We start from the raw sequence: 20,603 nt of genomic DNA, 5'->3' as shown, positions 1-20,603 counted from the left end.
CCCTTGGCTGAAGCAAGTCACATGCACAAGCTCAGTATAATAAAGTAAGAAAGATACTCCTCCTCAGAGGAGGGCATAGCCAGGAGCCCTATAAAGATGGAACTGGCAGAGAGAGTCAGCGAATATTTAGAACAAATAATACAATACACACATACTGCAGTAATTCTGATTATCCCACAGCTTTGCTGATATTGAATATGACAATCTAAATATTTGCAAATTTGATAGGGGAAGATGATAATATATCTTATTCAATTGCATGCATTTATTTGCTTGTGAGACTCAGAATATTTTCATTGTTTGTGTCATCTGGGTTTAGTTTATTCAGGATTCTTGCCTTATTTTTCTATCATATTTTGTCTTGTGTTTTTTTTATCTGTTTTTCTTTTTTCTTTTTGAACAGCAAGACTTTACTGATCAAGTTTAGTGTGTGTGTAAGTGTGTGTGTGTGTTTCCTGATTCCACCTTAAATTTATTTTGATAAGTGGCACATTAAAATTCACATGTAGTCAAATTTATCATTTTTCTTTGTAATTTATTTGCTGGCTTTCTGCTTAAAAAGTGTTTCCCTAAAATCAGACTCATTTGCACCTTCTTCTTCTTCTTCTTCTTCTTCTTCTTCTTCTTCTTCTTCTTCTTCTTCTTCTTCTTCTTCTTCTTCTTCTTCTTCTTCTTCTTCTTCTTCTATAATGTTTTCCTTTAACCCTTTAATCCATCTAAGGTTATTTTGCAGTTAGAATATTGAGGTGAGGATAAAACTTGACTTCACAATAGTGAAACAGCATATAAGTTGTGCCTTTCTGTATTTATCATTTTCTTGTTTACCTTCTTAGTTGGAAACAGAAGTGCAACGTAGAAAGCATACTGAATGGTGGGGTTGGGGAACAACCAATGGACTTGAATTCTAGAAACAGCTTTGCAATTAAATTGTTGCATGACTTTAAGCAAATCGAATAACTTTTCTGGGTCTCTACCACTTCATCTGTAAAATGCTTGTTGGCTACTGTCCAGGTCAGGCACATTTCTATTACATAGCCTATCACTGCCCAGTCCTGTGGCCACTGCAAACGTGGCTAATGCAATGGACCACATTTCCTTTCTGAGTTAAAATACCCCAAAATTCTTCCCACAGTAACCCAAGAAGTTACTCAATCATCGTGCCAACTAAACAGCATGTACCAGTAATGCTCTAAGTCAGAATGGTGGAGTCCTAATACAAATATCTATTCTAAGGTTATTCTGCCTATTCTGTTTAGAAATTGCCTTCCTAACATGCACTCTAAGGTCTATTTTGATCCTACTGGTGTCCAGTGTTCCAGTCAAACTGCCATTGATCCCATAATAATATATATACACCTATACATGTATATGTATAGGTGTATATATATGTATGTACATATATATTATATATGTATATATATGCATATATATGTATATATATGCATATATATACATATATAATATATACACATATAATATATTACATATATTATATGTATATACATATATAATATATATTATATATACATATATTATATATACACATATATGCATATGTATATAATACATATATATATATATATACATATATATCTATATATAATGAAGATTTGCTAAGATAATTGTGAGGTCATGAGATACGTATTGTTATACATATTTTCGGTATTTGCAGCCTTGTTGCCAATGGATCTTGCTATAACAGTTAACCTCAGCATTCTCACTTATTATAATATTAGTTCTGGCTCAAATTTTTAAAAAGTACAAAGTTAAGGGTCATAGTCTTTCAGAGTTGGAAAGGACCTTACATCATCTATCCCAACCTGTTCACTTCTGAACTGTTAGCATTCTATAGTTCAGAAATATCAACCAGCAATCATGACTTTCATAATGTAAAACAAAAACAGAAAGGCAACAAGTTTATTTTTTTACATTAAAAAATTTTTCAATTACAGTCAACATGCAATATTATACTAGTTTCAGGTGCACAACATAGTGATCAGACATTTATGTAACTCACAAAGTGATCATCCTGATAAGTCTTGTACCCATCTGACACCATCCATAGCTATTAAAACATTGTTGACTATATCCCCTATGCTGTACTTTATATCCTGGTGACTGTTTTTATAACTGACTGTTTGTACTTCTTAACCCCTTCCCCTTTTTTATCCATCGCCATCCATCCCCTTTCCCATCTGGCAACCAGGAAAATGTTCTCTGTATTTATGAGTTTGTTTCTGTTGAGTTTGGTCATTTATTTTGTTTATTAGATTCCACATATAAAGGAAATCATACGGTATTTGCCTTTCCCTGTCTGACTTATTTCATTTAGCGTAATACTGTCGAGGTCTATCCACGATTCAAGTGCCAAGCGCTAATAGAAATCTCCTATGGTAAAAGGTTTCATTGTCATTGGGAGAGTATCTCCAAGCTCACCTGTTTGCTACCTGAGGTCTGATGTTGTAGCTGCTAAAATTTTAAACAATATTTCAGTATCGTGCCATTCCGTACTTAGTAATATTACAGTTATTTAGTGTGTTTCTCTTATATTTACAGCCTATATTTTAGTGATGAGGCATTCCAGAATAGATTCCTTTTCTCCTAGCAGCAGATATGTACAATCTATTTGATTTGGGGGGTAAAAAAAGAAAAACAATACCTTCTAACCCATTGGGGCTAGGTGTGATTATCCAATTTAGTTCCTATCCCTTAGTGGTTATGGACAGACTTGATATGCCCAAAGATTACATAGAAAAAGTGGGGAAAAGTCCTCATAGAAAAAGCATTTTAAGGTTAAAAGCTTATTTATCTTATTTATACTGCTAATATTTTCTCTATTTTGCTCCTCCCACCCTCTGAAGTGAAAACTGCACAATGTTGACATTGGGTTGAGACGAGATCTAGGAAGTTATTGTATTGTCAGTATTTATACATTTTTGTTGTCTTCCTTTCCTTTTGCGTCAGATTTAGATGTAGACCTTACATTATCCCAATGACAGTGGGCTATGGACCCCGAGCTATGTGTTAATAAAGAACCTGTTTCCACTGGACTCTGTCGTATTGTAAATTATCTTAGAACTCAAAATACTCCCAATTACTCTATGTGTGTTGCTGCTCTTCCAACACTTTTAGTTGAAAGCTTAAAAAAAATAAAAGTAGCCAAAGATATTGCAGGTTGGTAATGACAGAGTAGAAATCAGCATCCATTATCTCTAGACGCTCAAGCACAGTGCTTCCTAATATATTAAATCCCTTCTCCTACAAAGTTAACCATAAATTCTCCCATTCCTCTCAAGGCCTGGAGCTATGACCATTCCCCTTCAGTTGGCCAAGAGGAGGAATGAAACATTGACTTTTGTTTGCAATTGCTAGTATCAAAAGAATATTGATATGGTCGAGATGAAGCATTAAAATCAAAATTATGTAGGGAATAAAAAGGCAGCATAAATTAGAAGCATTTGCTTTTACTGTGGTTTAAAAGAGTTAGCATTATGCCAGCCTCATATAACATTCTGGGGGTGAGTTTATGGCTGGATTGGGCAATATATCAAAAACAGCGTTAAAAACCAATGAGTTAGATATGGCAAACGGCCACTGCAGAGTAAATGAATGGGCATCAACAGAGGCTATCCTCAGGAAATACTGAATTGTTTTCCCTGGTGCATGGTAAGGTAGGACATGAACAATCAGTGTTGAACTTATAAGCATCCATTGTCACGCTCTGTTTCAATCCTTTTGTTAATTTAGAAGTTTCAAGTTACATCATTTACCCAACGACATTGAACGAGATAAAGGAATAGCAGATTAATTTACAAGTTGAAGGTTATGTCATCTACCCAATGTCATAGAGTGAACTAAAGGAATAGTTAGCTATTGTTGTATTACAAATTACCCTAAAACCTAATGGCTTAAAACAATAGTAAACCACATTGAATATCAATATATATATCTATATATATATCTATATATATCTATCTATCTATATATATATATATATATATCAATATATATATATATATATATATATATATATATATATATATATATTCATAGGATGTTATGTACAGCATAGGGAATATAGTCAGTGGTATAGTAACAGCTGTAGACAATGTCGGATGAGTGGTAGACTTGGAGGGGGGATTATCACTTTGTGAGGGGTGTAAACATCTAATCATCACGTTGTTTGTACATCTGAAATTAATATAAAATAATAAAAAAATAGTAAAAACAGCAAACCTTTAATATCTGTCACAGTTTCTGTGCATGAGAAATCTTGGAGATAGTTAGCTGGATTTTCTGTCTCAGAATCTCTCATGAGGTCACAGTCAATGTGGTGACTGGTACTAGTCATCTGAAATTGTGACTGGGCTGAAGGCTCTGCTTCCAAGGTGGCTAACTCATGTGGCCAACATATTGGTCATGGTCGTTGGCAGGAGGCCTCAGTTTCATCCCACATCGTCTTCTCCATAAGCTGATGGAATGGCTGACTTGACATGGCAGAATGAGTGGTCCAAAGGAGCTCAAGGCAAACTGTCCTCTAAGGCCTCACCTCAGACGTCACACACCATGATTTCTGCAGTGTCCTACTCCTCACAAGGTCAGCCCCATTAAATGTGGGAGGAGACTATATACAAGTGCATAAATATCAGAAGGTGAGGATCATTGGAGGTTGAAGAGCTTAGAGGAGTCCCCAGCATATAGTAATATTAATAAGCTTGTACTACATTAATATTAATAGTAATTAATATTACTATATTAGTATTTTATGCCATATCATAATTGTAAAGATTCATAATTTTCTTTTTTTTCTGTCATAGTCTAATTTTCATAGTTTATAGACAGGGTATAAAATATTGGTAATAAAAAGAATTATTTTTCTTTTTCAAGAATCTCAAGGCCTTGATTGTGGTCTTTATAACTAACTCAAGTTGTAAATTCGTCCTTAAAAAGTTTAGGTAAAATTAGTGAGATAACAGTGCTTTATTTCTATTTAGATATAAGGGGTGGATGAGTAAAATATATTGATAACTTTATAATACACACTATAAAATAACAAGAAGGGTGACAAGAAATGTTCCAAAAAGTTCTAGGAGAGTTTGGGTGTTTTGAGAACTCTGGAATAAGGAGAGATTTCATAAAGGAAGGTCATTGTAACAAATTATTTAAAGGTAATTAGAAAGAAAAAAAAAGAGTAGAAAAGAGGAAGCAGATGAGTTAAAATGTGCTGATGAGAAATCATACAGTATTCCCACAACAGCGAGAAAAATATCGTTTCATTTGGCTGGAACGTTGGATGGAGACAAGGAGGCTAAAGCAGGTAATGTAGAAACAGTGCAAGTGAAGAATGGCTTGATTGAGGAAAAATTCATCAGGCAGTTTTTACAAGTCAAACTAGAGGAATAAGAAAACGTACACAAGGAGATTCGTGAGGAAGCAATTGTACTAGGTAGTTGAGATTCAATGAGAATCTAAAATGGATGTTTCAGAGGATAAAAACAAGTTATTTTAAAGATAGAATTTACAGCCTGGGTCACTTATATGAGTGTGGGTTCTGAGGAAAAGCATTAACCAAAAACACTTTTTCTCCTGGAGCTCAATGGGTTGAATTTAGTTAACATTTTATCTGTTTTCTTTATTCATTCATTCTTTTTTGTTGACTACATTGTTCTAGCCGCTAATATATTCTGTGATGTAAAGATGAAGAAGGCTCAATTTATGCTCTATTTCTTTGTTCTCCTTCGGATAAAATATGCACAAAAAGTGGCTGATCATTATGGTCTTTGATTCCTCTCCTCCTATTTGCACTAAAACTTACTCCAGTGAGGTCTTTGCCTCCATTATTTTATTAAAGCTTTTAGTGTCAAGGTCACCAGTGATCTCTTCCATGTTACTAATGCCAACACTTAGTTTTCAGCTTACTTTTCTTTCTTTCTTTTTTTTTTTCATAGCTATTCATTCAGTTTTCCTCTTTTGGTCCCTCTTGTCACTTGGTTTTCTCTATCCCTCTACTGATTTTCCTCCTGCTATTGCTACATAACTTTCCACTGGCTACTATGGCATCATTTCTTTTGCTGGCTCTTTTTCTTCTTCCCTATTTCTTAATGGTTAGAGTGCCTGGGAACTCAGTTCTTGACCTTCTCTTCTGTATCAGTACCACTTTCTTGGTGGTCTCATCTAGTCACCTAGATGAAAATACTATCTTGGTGCTGAAGATGCCCAAGTTTATATTTTTGTTTTTCGCTTTTCTCTTGACTTTCTCAACCACATTTCTATCCATCTGCCTACTCAGCATAGCCATGTAGTTGTAGAACAGACATTTCCAACCAACAAATCCAAAGCAGAACTTATTTTTCTCCTGAAATCTGCTACTACTCCCACAGGCTTTCCCGTTTACGATGATGGCATCCCCTTCCTTCGGTTGAGCCTTGGCTCCCCTCTTTCTTTACGCCACCATGTTCAGTAACTATATCACAAATCCCATTGGTTTTATCATCACAATATGTCCAAAATCCATTCTGCCATCCTGGTCTGCATCACCACCATCACTTACCGGGATTACTGTCCCAGCCCGCTTGCTGCACTTGCCTTCCCTTCCCATCCTCAACCAATCTAATTCTACAATACAAGAATATTTTCAAATGTGAGTCATAGTGTGTCACATCATTGTTTAAAATGATGCATTGGTTCCATACTTCACTCACTGCAAAAGCCTAAGACATATCATCACCTACAAGGTCCCATTCAATCTTTCCACCATCATCACCATATTATTGCTCAAGATAATGTTTTATCATTCCCTACTACTTTTATCTTTGTTCATTGTTTCTCTGCACTGTCTGGCCTTTTAGCTATCTGGCAGCACACTAGGTAAATTTATAATTTAGGGTCTTTGTACATGTTGTTCTCTTTCCCTGGAATTCTCTTTCCACTGATAATTAGCAAGAGTGATTCTCTCATCTCCTTAAGTCTAATTAAATGTCACCTCCTCAAGGATACCTATCCTGTTGCCCTTATTTAAAACTGCAGACTGTCTCCTGCACTCTCTAGTACTTTTACTTTCCTCTATATCCTAGGTTATATTACCTTGTGGTACAATCTATATTTTTTATTCACTATGTTTATTATCTGTCCCTCCACATTAGAATGTATCCCTTATGAAGACAGTGATCTCTGTCTTTTTGTTCCTATAGGAATATCTGGCACAGAGTAGACCCTCAGTAAGTGAAAAATGAATTCACAATCCAGTGGAGGACAGATGCATAAATGTACTGTGTTTAGCTATGACCAAGTACTGCTGTCACCAGGAGAGAGAAGACCTATTCTGTTCTTGGGTGAAAAATCTCCTTTAGTAAAAGGCTTATCTCAGCGAATTGTGAGAGTGTCAATTTCAAAGACTTGATTATTATATTTTAATAAGGATGGAAAATCTCTGCTCTTTATATCTATCCTATAATGGAGTTTCTGGTGAAAAATAGAGGCAATGTTGAAGATTTTTCCTGTCACATGGGAGTATACAACTTGAGGTCCAAATAATCCCACTCAAATTAAATCTTAATTAAACATCCTGTGCACACAGATATTTCCTGTACACATCTGCCAAAAATCCTACTATTTCATCAAGATTCAGATCAAATGTATTACCCTCCAAGAAGCTCTACTTGCCTCACGCTAATCAGAAATATACACTCCCTCTTGCAATTATTGGCTGACGTCCAATTTTCCCTTCTAAGTTGTAAACTCTTTGTGATTACAGACCTATAGACCTGCCTCATGTTTCCTACAATTCATAGAAAAGGTCCCGGCATACAATTGTAGGTAAGAGGTTACACTAAATTTTTCCTTAGAATACTTCTAAACCTAATAATATATTGGTGTATATTAATCCAGTTTCATTGATGCATATAATTTTGCTGTACTGCCATAGGGCATACAGAAACTGAACTTTTGAATTTGGTTTCATGGGCCCCATCAACCATGGAGAAGAAAGAAAAATCATTCAACACCTCTTATGTTCCAGGAAATGTGCTGGAGCTTTTTACCTCTGTTATCGCATGTGATATTCAAAATAGAATCATGGAGCAGGTATAATTATCTTTCTTGTTTTGCAAACGAGAAAATTGAGTCTTTTAAATGTTAAATGACATCTTGAAGGTCACACATTCTAGTGACAGAGCTAGAATTCTAACCCAGTTATATATCATTCCACTAAATCACAGTCCACATGGCAAAGGAAATGAACAAACGAGAAGCAATGGCAAATTCAAAATGTTGAGAAAACAGTGGGCTGCAATAAAATGGATATGATGAATGTCACATCGGGGCATAGTTTGTGGAACTAATTCCGCAGTGCCGTAAACAATTGGTTCCTGGAAGAGTTCACACTAAAGCTCACAAGACAAGGAGCTATTCTTGACTCCATCTTAAGTAAAACCCCAGTGTCATCAGCAGTATTAAAAGGGGTTTCAGTGCTAAGGCATGATGATGGTTAGATAATTAAGTTTGACATCTTCACTGGAGATTGTATCAGGTACTGCTGGCTCAGTGAACTTTAAGGGAAAAAAAAAAAAAAAAAGACTGAGTTAAAAACTGCCTAAAGGGAAAGTTTTAAAATTAAAATCCATAGAATCCAAAAGAAATCAGTTTAAGAATAAATTATGAGAATCCCCAAAGGTTTGTCAGGTACAGAATAACAACAACAACAACAAAAAAGTAGAACTATTACCTGTGAGGCTAAGAGGTTGCAGCTATGGGAGGAATTGGAGCACAGAGGCAGAAAACCGTGGAGTGGCTGAAATGAGTTAATTAGTAGATAGGTTATTTATTCAAGGAAAACACCCTAAACTTGGGTATGGAATATAATTTTAGGGCATCAAAGGTTGTGGTTTCAGCCAGACTTCCAAAGTTAAAAGGATCAGTGGGAGTCACAAGTTAATACAAAATTGGCCTCTCTATAACTAAACCTACATAAGAATAACAATGGTGCCTTCACAAAACCACGCAATGACTTTGAATGTCTCTAACCAAATTGCAGATAGTCATTGCTTATTTAATCATTAGGCATGTTGAATGAATATTTTCTTTGTAAATTTACTAGGAGATGGTCATGAATACAAAATTATCAATATGATTTTAAACTGACAGAGACATAAAGAAATTAAACAAATACCAGAATCGTTTAAAATGAACATAAGACTAGAATTTAAGTAACATAGATCTTTATTCGGACTCCTTGATTGATTTGCTTAAGGTGGAAAAGCTCATTTAAATGTGTTTCCGTTTTTTTCATTTGTGAAATGGAAGTTATGATTGTTGGTTTCTAGATTGTATTGCAGGTCAAATAAATAGGCAACAAATGGGCTATATCAAAACACTGTAAATAGTACAATATAACAGGATTCCTACCTAAGCTCTATTATCAGTGAATAGATATTTTTCAAAGGGAAATAATATGCTTCTGTATTAAAAACACCAGATTTGGGCAAGACCTTGCTGAGAAGGACTTCAATTCTTTGGATGACTTTGATATGGAAAGTTCAGGAAATACACACACACACACACACACACACACACACACACACACACATACACACATACCAAAGTTTCGATTCCCTCTACATTTCCCAATAAATGCCATGTAATAAATAATCAGTTATTTTCTAGACAGTGTCACCCTTCTGACCAAAAGTAAGTCTTTTTTTCTATGACTATATCTGATCCTTCTATAAATATATTTTCTCTGCTATTTGTGTGTGGACACGGAGGGGAACTGCTTTCCTTGTGGCTAAATCTCTGCAGACTTTTATAAAGGGGGAGACATCCTCTGATCCCTTTATTGCCCTCTCCCAATAAGAATTTTGGCTAAAGGTGACATCAAATCATGACTTTCTTAGCTCATATACCAAGGGGCAAGTTTAAAAAGTGGTGATGGAAGGAGAACTCTGGGTAGTGAACACACAACACTATCTATAGGTGATGTTTTATATAAATGTGCACTTGAAATTTATATAATTTGGCTAACCAATGTCACCCCAATAAATTTAATAAAGCAAAAAAAAAGAAAAAAAGAAGCAAATGGTACCATCTTTGAACAAAAAGTCTTAAGTACAAGACTCAGCTGGTTTTATATTTGTTTTTCTTCTCTCTGTGTGCTCTTTTTTACTCTAGGAGAAAGTTTACACACAATGAAGCCCAGGCCAGTGCCTAGATAATAGTCACTCTCTGCTAATGCCACCTGCTTCCAATGGGAAAGGCAATAAACGGATAAGGTGATGTCCTAGTATGTCAGGTCCATACTAGGACCAGATCAAAGTCTCATAAAGAGAAGCCCATCACCAGGACATGTTATCATCTCTAACTTCCATCTATTCATTAATAAGTAGAGGTCAGGAGACTAGAGAACATATTGGTGCTATCGATCCTGGGAGGTAGAGATCTGGAGATGATCTAATCCAAGTAGTGTGAAGGCAATTAGTTCTGACAAAACCAGGAACATGTTTAAGAGTTCCAAGAGACTCCGTAATGCAATAGAAGATGGGATTCTGGATAGATGAGAAAATGTGCTGACTGGTTGAAGTTCTGGTTTCAAAGACTTTACCTGCGATTGGGTGCTGAGTGAATTGGAAGTGTTTTATGAAAGAGATGGACAAATCACGGCAGGAAGCGCGATACAGACTTCAGAGATGGGTGTGCCCTGACTACTGGCAAAGTGAGTTTTAGAAAAGAGAGAATATTTAGCTGCTACGTAAGTCACGTTCATAGGTTATGTTTTCAGGTTTAACACTGAAGAGGAGATATAAAAATAGTTTTAGAACAATAATGTGACAGTATCAGGATACCAAGGACATTTAAGTTCTAAAAATTTTGTTGTAAATAACCACGGAATGAAAAGAATGATGGAAAAGTTGATCAGCTAAAATATGTCTACAGGTTTGTCATTATAGGAAAGGGCGCCGAAGCCGTGTCACACAGTAGAAGTGGAGGAAGAATATGGCTATATTTTTCCATAAGAAGAGAAAAATACCAAGGCAGCAGGTATCCATATTCAAATATTATAGGACTTCCTTTGAGAAAAACTTTGTTAGAAGGTACTAAAACCTGTATTATATGTTGAGCAGTGTGTTGTAGCCTTTAATTGATTGTCCCTTCCCCTCCTCAGCATACCCATTGGAAAATGTTATTTTTCCTTGTTTTATAGATGAAGATACGAAATTCCAAGATGTAAGTAAATAACTAGTGTGTGAAACCATGGGTCAGTCTTTCCATTTAAATGCCTGAAGATCCCTAGGGTCCTTTACAAAATTAGTGAATGGTCATCTTTCTTTAGATAAATATAAATCTCTGAAGTATAACTATTAAGGAAGTTACAAGACTGCGCGCTATTTTCAGAGAGAGATATTTCCCATGTTGCAATAAATAGAATATGTGATGCTTGAAATTTTCCAAAAGATGTGTGTTTAAAAATTGTACCAGCTTGCTTTTTAAAAACCTTATCTTAAACAGTTTATTTACTATTTCTTCTTATATTTCAGTCTTAAATATTTTTTCATATATCGTCATGCATACATATATATTTTTGAGTCTCTGGTTTTTATCCAGATATTCATATCCTGAATCAGATCAAAGATATCTATCTGTACATATGCAGAAAACACACCAGGCACATAAGCACATAAAAGTTTGTATTCTCTCTCTCTCTGTCTCTCTCTCTCTCTGTCTCTCTCTCTGTCTCTCTCTCTCTCTCTCTCTGTCTCTCTCTCTGTCTCTCTCTCTCTCTGTCTGTCTGTCTCTCTCTGTCTCTCTGTCTCTCTGTCTCTCTCTCTGTCTCTCTCTCTGTCTCTCTCTCTCTGTCTCTCTCTCTCTGTCTCTCTCTCTCTCTCTCTCTCTCTCTCTCTCTCTGTCTGTCTCTCTCTCTCTGTCTCTTTCTCTGTCTCTCCCCTCTCCCTCTTTCCATCTACCCTTACTGACTTTCTTCCCTCATCTGAAGAGAGGCAAATTTCTATTAGCTGTCTTGAGTGTATAATTAATTCCTGAGAGAGCCTATGGAAATGCACAATTTATTCTACTGTTTCCCTATTGATGTATAGCCAGACACTGTTGATCCACTGGTTTTACAACTGTGACTACAGAGAATATCTTGAAATTCAGTAATTTAGAAGTATATGTCTGAGCATTGATTATTTTGTATTCATATTTCCCGATGTAATTCTTCAATCAATGATTTATGGTCTCTGATTTTTGTAAATTATCTTAGCTTTATTGATTGCTCCAGAAGTAGAATCAGGGTCTCACTGTCTTCTTTATATCCCACTCTCCTTTCTCAACTCCGGGCTACCTCAAAAATAGACGTACTTTGTATTGCTCTGAAAGGCACGACTAGAATAAAAGCTTCAAATCACCGTAAAGAAGTGCTTTCTAATGAAAGCAGTAGTGACAGTTGGAGGTAAGTTCTATTTCCATACTTACCATTTCTAATGACCGCTCTCGTGAGCTACCGTATGAGGCAGTGAATTCTTCAGCATTGCAAATATTTCAAGAGAACCAGGAATGACCCATAAATATGTTGAGGAAGAGCTTGTCAATGTTTGATTGGGGTGACCTACAATGTTTTTAAGATTCCCCCTACGTCCAACATCCTCTTTTGTCTGTGTTGGAACTTTTGGGTTAAGAATTTAGTTAACATCCTAATAACTTACTGAGAAAGGATGGAAAAGTCACTGGGCTGTTAGTTTTCTACACTATAAAAAAAGTGAATGGAATAGTCATGTCAGAAGGATACCACGCCGATGAATTAGCTGATGTTTGCAGTGTCATAAAGATTACGCAATACGAGGTCTACCTAATAATCAAGGCTGTAGAAAGGGCCAGCTGGACTTTTCCCATTTAACCAGCACTTCGTAATGGTAAAGTGGAGGGCAAAGGGTGAAATGACCAAAAAGAATAAAAGAATAAAAAGAGGGCCTTGCACACAAATGCAAATGCTTAAAAAACACACACATAACAACAACTTAATTAACCTGTGGAGACCTCTGCCACCTAATGGTCTCAAAGCAGATAAATTAAACAGAGTATTTTAAAGGGATTATAGTTTGTAATGAGAAAAGTATCAGCAGTTAAGCAGCATATCCTGGTTTGGGCTTTTAAAATGACCTAATCTTGCACTTTTAAACATAAACTTTATTATTTTTAGAATAGCTTTAGATTTATAGAAAAATTCTGAAGATCGTTCACAAAATTTCCATATGTCCCACAGCCACTCTCCCCTATTAATAACATTGTACATTAATGTGGTGTACTTGTCATAATTAATGAATGGATATTTATGTATTACTATTATGTACTGTACAGACTTCATTCAGATTTCCGTACTTTTTTCCTAATTTCCTTTTTCTGTTCCAAGATCCCATCCCGGGTTCTAGATTACATTTATATATCATTTTCCCTTAGGCTCCTCTTGACTATGACAGTTTATCTAATTTTTCTTCTTTTCCATAGCTGCTATGAAGTGAATTAATAAGTATGTCCCTCCCAAAACTTCATGTTAAAGCCCTAACGCTCACTGTTATGATCATTTGGAGATGAAACCTTCGGGAGGTAATTAGGTCTAGAGGAGGTTATAAGAGAGAGATCCTCGTGATGTGATTAGTGTCTTAAAAGAAGAGACACCAGAGAGTTTGCACGCCCCGACCCCTCACTGCCCCCCTGTGTGAGGCCGTAGTGAGAGGATGGCCATCTGCAATCCGGTCTCACCAGAACCCCATCTGCAGGGACCCTGATCCTAGATGTCCATCCTTCAGAGAAAATAATCTCCATTGTTTAAGCCACCCATTCGATGGCACTGTGTTATGGCCCCCCAAGCTGACTCAGGCAATGACCCTAGCTGTTCTGAGCAGTATTGATCAGGCATTTTATAGAATATCTCTCTATTTGGATTTCTCTCATGTTTTTCTAATGATTACACTGGGGTTATATGTTTCGGCGGGGAGCAAGATCACAGAAGTAAAGTGCCGTTTTCATTACATAGCAAAGTTACATACTATCAACATGACTTATCACAAGACCTTGATCAATTGGCTGAGGTCAAGTTTGTCAGGTTTCTCCACTGTAAAGCTGCAATATTTTTTCCATTCCATAATTTACTTTGTTCTATCAATTCTATCACTTATTTTGTATCACTGTTGACTCATGAGTATTAATTTTACACATTGAGGAATAATCCAATATGATTTTATTTGCTGCTAAAAGTTTTCCAGCTTTAACCAGTGGGAGCCTTCAGTTGGCTACTCTGTATTTTTAACATATTCTCTTAATTTTTCTTTTCTTAAGCACTTGTTATTTTCTGCCACTACAAGGTGCTCTAGACTCATCTTGTATATACCCTGCCTCACAGGAAGGATCAGCCATTTCTCCAAGGAGTCTCTTCTCTTTTAATTGGTGAACGATAATAGAGACCAAGACGTGGGCACTAAGTGTGCTAGGGCCTTACACTTTTGCAGCAACTTTATTTTTCATCTTCCCTGCAGTTATTTGTGGCAATTTTCTGTTGCTAATGAGAATAAAACCACTTATTGCTCACAATAGCCAAGATGGCATATGTGATGGACTTGGGTGAGCTGTAAAGTACCATAGATATGCAAAGGACTGTACTATGCATCTATACCACAGGTCATCCACGTAGGCTGAGTGACCTCATTGGTATTATGTACACAAGGACAGTGACCAAAGAAGTAAGGGAAACTGTTACATACATACACACACACACACACACACACACATACACACACACACACATACACACATGTATATCTTCTCAGTCATTTTCACTCCCTAGGTTTGTTGGTTTCCAAGTTCTAAAAAAATAACAGTATCTGGTATACTGTGATACTGTGCTCTTTTCAATGGAATCTTAATTCTTCTGTTTTTTTCTGTTTTCATTTTTGCCTTTTTTTTCTATACTCCTACGTCTTCAGCGTGTATTTATCAAAATATGGATATCTCTATAAGTACCTTCTGCTGGGTCTCAAGGTTTTTTGTTTGTTTGTTTTTGCGTTATTTTCTTTACTGAAGGAGTCTTAACATTATTAGTTTTAATCATCTAATTTTGAACTGTGTAATCATTTAATTGGTTCTGAAAATACTCTCATAGTAGGCTAAATGGGATGAGCACGTTTGCCAAGGTTTTCATGCAAAACGAAAATAAAGAACAGCCTGTCACTGTAGAGCAGTGGATATGATGGACACCAAGGGTTTGTTGTTCAGGTTTTTTAGTGGCATAAAGGAAGCTGACTAAAATCTCTAAGTATAACAAAATCTGAAACGCACTGCTATTCAAGTGGGATTGACAGGTGACACTCTTCTGGGTAAGCCTGTGAAAAAGCAGGTCATGTGGTCTGAAGAAGCTTACTCAGTGTTGTAATAGTATATCTGCCTCAGTAAATATAATTCTTAAAAACTCAAAATGTTAAGCCTGATAAAATAGTTTTGTTTCATTAGGCCTGAGTTTAAAAGACAGTTTCATTTGTAAATGGCAGGGGAGAGGGGACGTTTCATTTCTTAAAATCTCTCTTACGGTCACGTTATACAACTTTTATGATTTTATGTACATAAAACCTTCCCACTACACTGAGCATCTCAAATTCATCTTCTTATCCTGCTTCACAGGACCTGCACTGTCTGACCCGTGTCTTTCCCTCCACCCTATCTTCTGTTCTCTCCTATTTCTCTACACATAAACCATCCTGGACTTCTTTCTGCCCCTCAAGCATATCGAGCTTACCACCTCCCCACTTAGGTTTTCAACAAGCTCTCTTCCCCCATATGGAATGTTCTGCTCCCGTTTCTTCCCAAGGCTGGCCCCTCATCATCGTTCAGGCCTCATCTCAAATGCTCCAAAAGACCTTTCCTTCACGCCACATCTAATGCCCAACTGTTTTTCGTATGACTGCTCTTTTGTTTTCTTCGGAGCACATATCATCATTTGGACTTATCTCATTGGTTTATTTATTTATATGCATCATTTTATTCAACAGATATCAAAAAGTACCTACTGGGCGCCAAAAACCATTGGAGGCTCTGTGCATACAACAGTAAACAGAACAGACAACTCCCCTAACTTTGTGATACCTACCATTATAGTGGGGTACAATGGCCAATAAGAAAATAGCAAAGGTCATCTATCATGTGTCAAATGGGTGTAAGTACTAGAGAGACTAATAAAACAAAGGAAGGGGACTAGGGGTATCATGTGGTGGCGATGGTCAGGGTACCTTTTCTTAATAAGATGATACATAAGCAGACTTTAAGGACTCCTGGAGTTAGTCATGGGAATATCCTGAGGCAGGAATGTACTTGTTGTATCTGAGGAATAACATCAAACTCTAGGTGACTTGAGTGGACTAGATGAAGCATGGAGTGGTCCAAAAGGTGACGCTTATGTAAGGGCTTGAGGCCACTGATTTCTTTTAGATATGAAGGCACCTCTTCTGTAGGCATTTGAAGTAGGAGACATGTCCAACCTTCTTTTTCCTCCCACTCTACAGAAGTTGAGGACAAGGAACTCTTGAGTATTATTTCAAAGCCTGTGATCACAGTAGGTCCAAGAGTAATGATGACAGTAAATTATCAGAGCTAAATTACTGGGAGACTGATTGCTACATCTAATCCGTCAAGTCTAGTTCAATGGTTATTTAAATACATTCCAAGTAGTCTTTAGGTTTAAAAAACAAAACACAAAAAAAATAACACACTGGAATATCTCTCCACAGAGCTATTTTTTTTCTTGAATAGTAGCCATCATCATTTACATTTAGTATGCTAGACGTTTAAAATACTTTTAAAATCAAAGCTAGCATTTTAATAAGTAGCATTTAATATTGTTAGTGAAGGCTTAAATCACATAAACTGATCTCATAATGAAAAACTACACACACACACACACACACACACACACACACACAGGCACCCACGCAGAGTTGGCCCTCCATATCTGCAGGTTTTGCATCTGTGAATTCAACCAATCGCAGATTGAAAATATTAAAAAAAAAAAAAAAAAGCCGGAAATTCCAGAAAATAAAACTTGAAGTTGCTATGTCGTGAGCACTTTACTGAATTCACATGAATGAAGTGATATGTAGGCAGACCCCATAGTGGCCTATGTGCAGATAGAGGTTATATGCAAATACTATGCCATTTTGTATAAGGGACTTGAGCATCCAAGGATTTTGGTATCCAGAGGGATCCTGAAACCAATCAGCTGTGGATACCGACGTAGGACTGTATATACTTATAAAAATTAGCAGACCTATATTCTCCAAGAAATTCTGTGTTTGGCCATGCTTTTATTCTTTAACACTCATTCTTGGTTTTCTCTTTAAAGTTAGCACCTGCTCTGGAAAGGTGTGCTAGCCCTGTCAATGGATTACTGTATTTTATATGGAAACTGTAAAAATGGATGATGTTTGTCAAGAATAATTTTCTGGGATACTGTTCTAACATATTATTTTGAGTAAAAATAATTATTCCAAAATGGTGTTCCATCCCCTTTTACCACAAATATGGTACTTAATTATGATAACGGAACCGATGTCATTAATCTAGAGTAGTTATATATACGTGTGTGAGTGTGTGTGTGTGTGTGTGTGTGTGTGTGTGTATGATTTCCTTTGACTTATATCCTTCTTTAGTGAAAATCAAACCTTGTTTTACTATCTCAATTTTACAGATAAGAAAACAGAATTGTCCATGACTACCTGGCAAGTTAAATCAATAGATTTCAACAGAAACCTTTGAAAGACCAAAGGGCTGTGTATTCCTACTTAATATTAATGATTAACTGAGCCTTTGATTTCTACTTATTTTTTTTCCTTTTTGGGATGCCTGCAGTTGTAGACTGAGGAAGTTATGAGTGGGTTGTTCAGCAGATTTTTGTCTGTAATACAGAATTGAGCTGCAATGGATTCATCTTTCCTCCATTACTGATGTCTGCATACCAGGTCACAGTGTTTCTGGATTGGGCAAGCATGCAGACTGGTGTCCCAGGCCAATTTTAAAGCCTTAACAGTGAGACACAAATAAGTATCACAAAGGGTAACCCATCATCCCTCCAACCGATTTGTGCATTTTTGAAAATGAAAGCAGAATTGCCAGGAGGTATAAAATAATGCATCTAGGACAAATTTGGACCTCCGTTTTCTTTCCAACCTGGCCATTTTGTCTCCATAGCAAACCACTATCTTTCCTTATGCAATAAAGTTGAGATCTGTGCCCGGTTCACAAGGGCACTGTGCAGCTTATTAAATATAGGTAATATGTTTTGGAAGTGCCCTTGGAATGAATGAGATGGATGCAAAACAAGATTAACCTCTGTTTCGTGGCTTTTCTGAGTCTGATCAAATGCATAGCACATCTTTTTCAAAATGTACATAGGAAAACCTACACTATATGCAAATGTTAATAAACCTCCCTTAGCTTTTATGATCCCTGTTAGGACACGGCATAGTTTAGTTGTATTGTCAAATGTGTTTAAGAGCCCCATTTGGTTGTGCATAATATACATAGGAGAGAAAGGTATGTTCCCCAGTGAGGAAAATTCATTTTATCACACTGAACGATCAATGTCATGACTGGAGAAAGAGAGGTGCAGTCAGCATGAAATTGATTCAATTTACTCACTTACAGCAGATACTACAAGAGTCTACTAACTCCACTAATAGTAATAATAATTACAATTATGATTGAGGTTATTAAAATGTTCTAAAAGCTATATAACCCTTTTTACATCTAAACAAACAAACAAACAAAACAAAAACAAAAACCCTAAGGATCAGGGAGTAATCCCAGACAAGTTTTAGTCTTCCTGTTAAATACTCTATTCATTCATTTGTCCATATCTGCTTTTGATAAATATTTATCAAATATCTACAGTGTGCCAAACCCTATGCCATTATTTTTAGGCACAGCAGCAAACGGCAACAGGCGAAGACTGCTCTCCTCATTGAGCAAGCATTTATAGTTATTAGTTTACCATATTATTTATTAATTTACGTAAAATATGTCAGGGGGTGTTAACTGACTTGGGGGGAAATAGTGCAAGGGATGGGTGGTGATTGTGGGAAGAGTGTTGTGTTTTTAAATAGTGTGGTTGTGGTGGGACATGCAGAAATAGTGAAATTAGAGCAGAGGTATGAGGGAGGGCAAAGATAGCTCCATGCAGATTCCTCAGGTAAGAGCATTTCTAGCCGAGGACAAGCAAGTGCATTGAACCCAATACAGGGGAGCAGGTGTAGCAGTGTCCGATCGTGTGATCAGAGCCTCAGTGAAAAAGAGAGTAATGAGAGGTAAGGTGAAAGCTAATGGGGGCCAGATCTTAGGACTTTTTAGATCATTGTAAATGTCTTTCGTGTTTGCAAATAACGAAGAGGTCAATAAGTTAAGGGGGGAATGAAAAGATCACAGCCTTCTAGGAGCCAAGAGAAGAGAGAGTTTCAAGGAGAACTTTAATAGTGTTCTGTGCTATCATTTATAATAAAAAATGGTCAGTGTTTGTTACCTGTGATATTCACAAAACTGTGCCATTTATGGGAGTAGCTGCTATATTTGTCTTATTCTCCATTGTCTGCTGCAATCAGCCCAGTCCCTGAAACATAGAAACACCAATACATGTCTATTTTTTAACAGATAAATAAATTTCATACTTTAATAATCACAGCATAATGTTTTATTAGCATTCCATTTTACAGATGAGGGAGAAAAGACCAAGAGAGGGTAAGACTCCAAGAGGCACCCTCAAATTATCTCAGCCTCCAATCAGTGGTCTTTCTGGTCTTGATACTAGAACTCAAATTTTCAGAGCAACTGCCTGTGATCTGGGTTTTGCTTCTCCTCTTGAATATTAGAAAAATCTGAACCTTACCTGCTGCTCATTGCTGGCTGTGAGTACATCTCTTGGTGCCAATTTTGCCTCCCCGCTCTCAGATGTCACCAGCTACCCTGCTGAATTCTCATCTTTCCAGCCACAGCCTAGCTTGGGCATTAAATGGCCAGGATAAACAAATAAGAAATTATCACTTGGAGCAAACATCTGATTATCTCAGCAGCAATTGCAATGAAAACAGAACACAGGAAAGGGCAGCTGCTTACTTCACTGCTTTCATTCCAGGCTCTGATTGTTATGGAATGAGGTGGCCTTTCCACCTGGCAGTGGATCATAGGGCCAGGTGGTGCCAGGTGGCATGGACTGTGGGGAAGAAGTTGGAACATCTGTGACTCACCCATTCAGGCTGTGATGAATCTCTTCAAATCTCTGGGGTGCCCTAATCTGGAAAAAATAAAAATAAAAGAACGAAGGATCCTAGGGAAATGGTTTGGGATCCAGGCTCTACAACTCATGTGCTGGTGCAAGAGCTCACTTTCTGAGATACTATTGCATCAGTGGGAAAATGCTAATAATGCCCAACTCACAATGTTGTGGTGAGACTTAGCGGAAGAGTATGTGGAAAGCACGAGCTATGCCGGACACCACAAAGTGTTGGTTGACTCTCATGCAAAATGGCACTTGAATTGTCCAGCTTACTAGCGTTCTTAATAGTGATTTGGTGCACGAGTATACT

The 20,603-nt window shown here is 36.8% G+C and overlaps 2 long non-coding RNA genes across 4 annotated transcripts in view; one reads left to right on the top strand and one right to left on the bottom strand.

Annotated features, from left to right (window-relative positions):
* The window catches only part of LOC109447129 (uncharacterized), a 34,556-nt gene extending 14,389 nt beyond the window's left edge, over positions 1 to 20,167 (bottom strand). Inside the window, exons 1-4 of one of the 3 annotated variants that reach the window (XR_012495917.2) lie at positions 19,907 to 20,163; positions 19,544 to 19,630; positions 8,723 to 8,788; positions 4,868 to 8,546 (exon numbers count right to left, since the gene is read on the bottom strand). This is a non-coding gene — a long non-coding RNA (uncharacterized LOC109447129). Of the gene's footprint in view, positions 1 to 4,867; positions 8,547 to 8,722; positions 8,789 to 19,543; positions 19,631 to 19,906 lie in introns of those variants that run through there. The other 2 variants (XR_012495918.2, XR_016019190.1) reach the window with 2 other exon arrangements.
* The window catches only part of LOC148754962 (uncharacterized), a 472,891-nt gene that overhangs the window by 119,319 nt on the left and 332,969 nt on the right, over positions 1 to 20,603 (top strand). The gene's annotated exons all lie outside the window — the stretch shown is intronic.

This window comes from Rhinolophus sinicus, chromosome 16, assembly GCF_057876585.1.
Source record: "Rhinolophus sinicus isolate RSI-liver-muscle chromosome 16, RSI-T2T, whole genome shotgun sequence".
In the NCBI taxonomy this organism is placed as follows: Eukaryota; Metazoa; Chordata; class Mammalia; order Chiroptera; family Rhinolophidae; genus Rhinolophus; species Rhinolophus sinicus.
The sequence above is the reverse complement of the archived record's forward strand: the minus strand, read 5'-3'. Positions and strand labels throughout refer to the sequence as shown.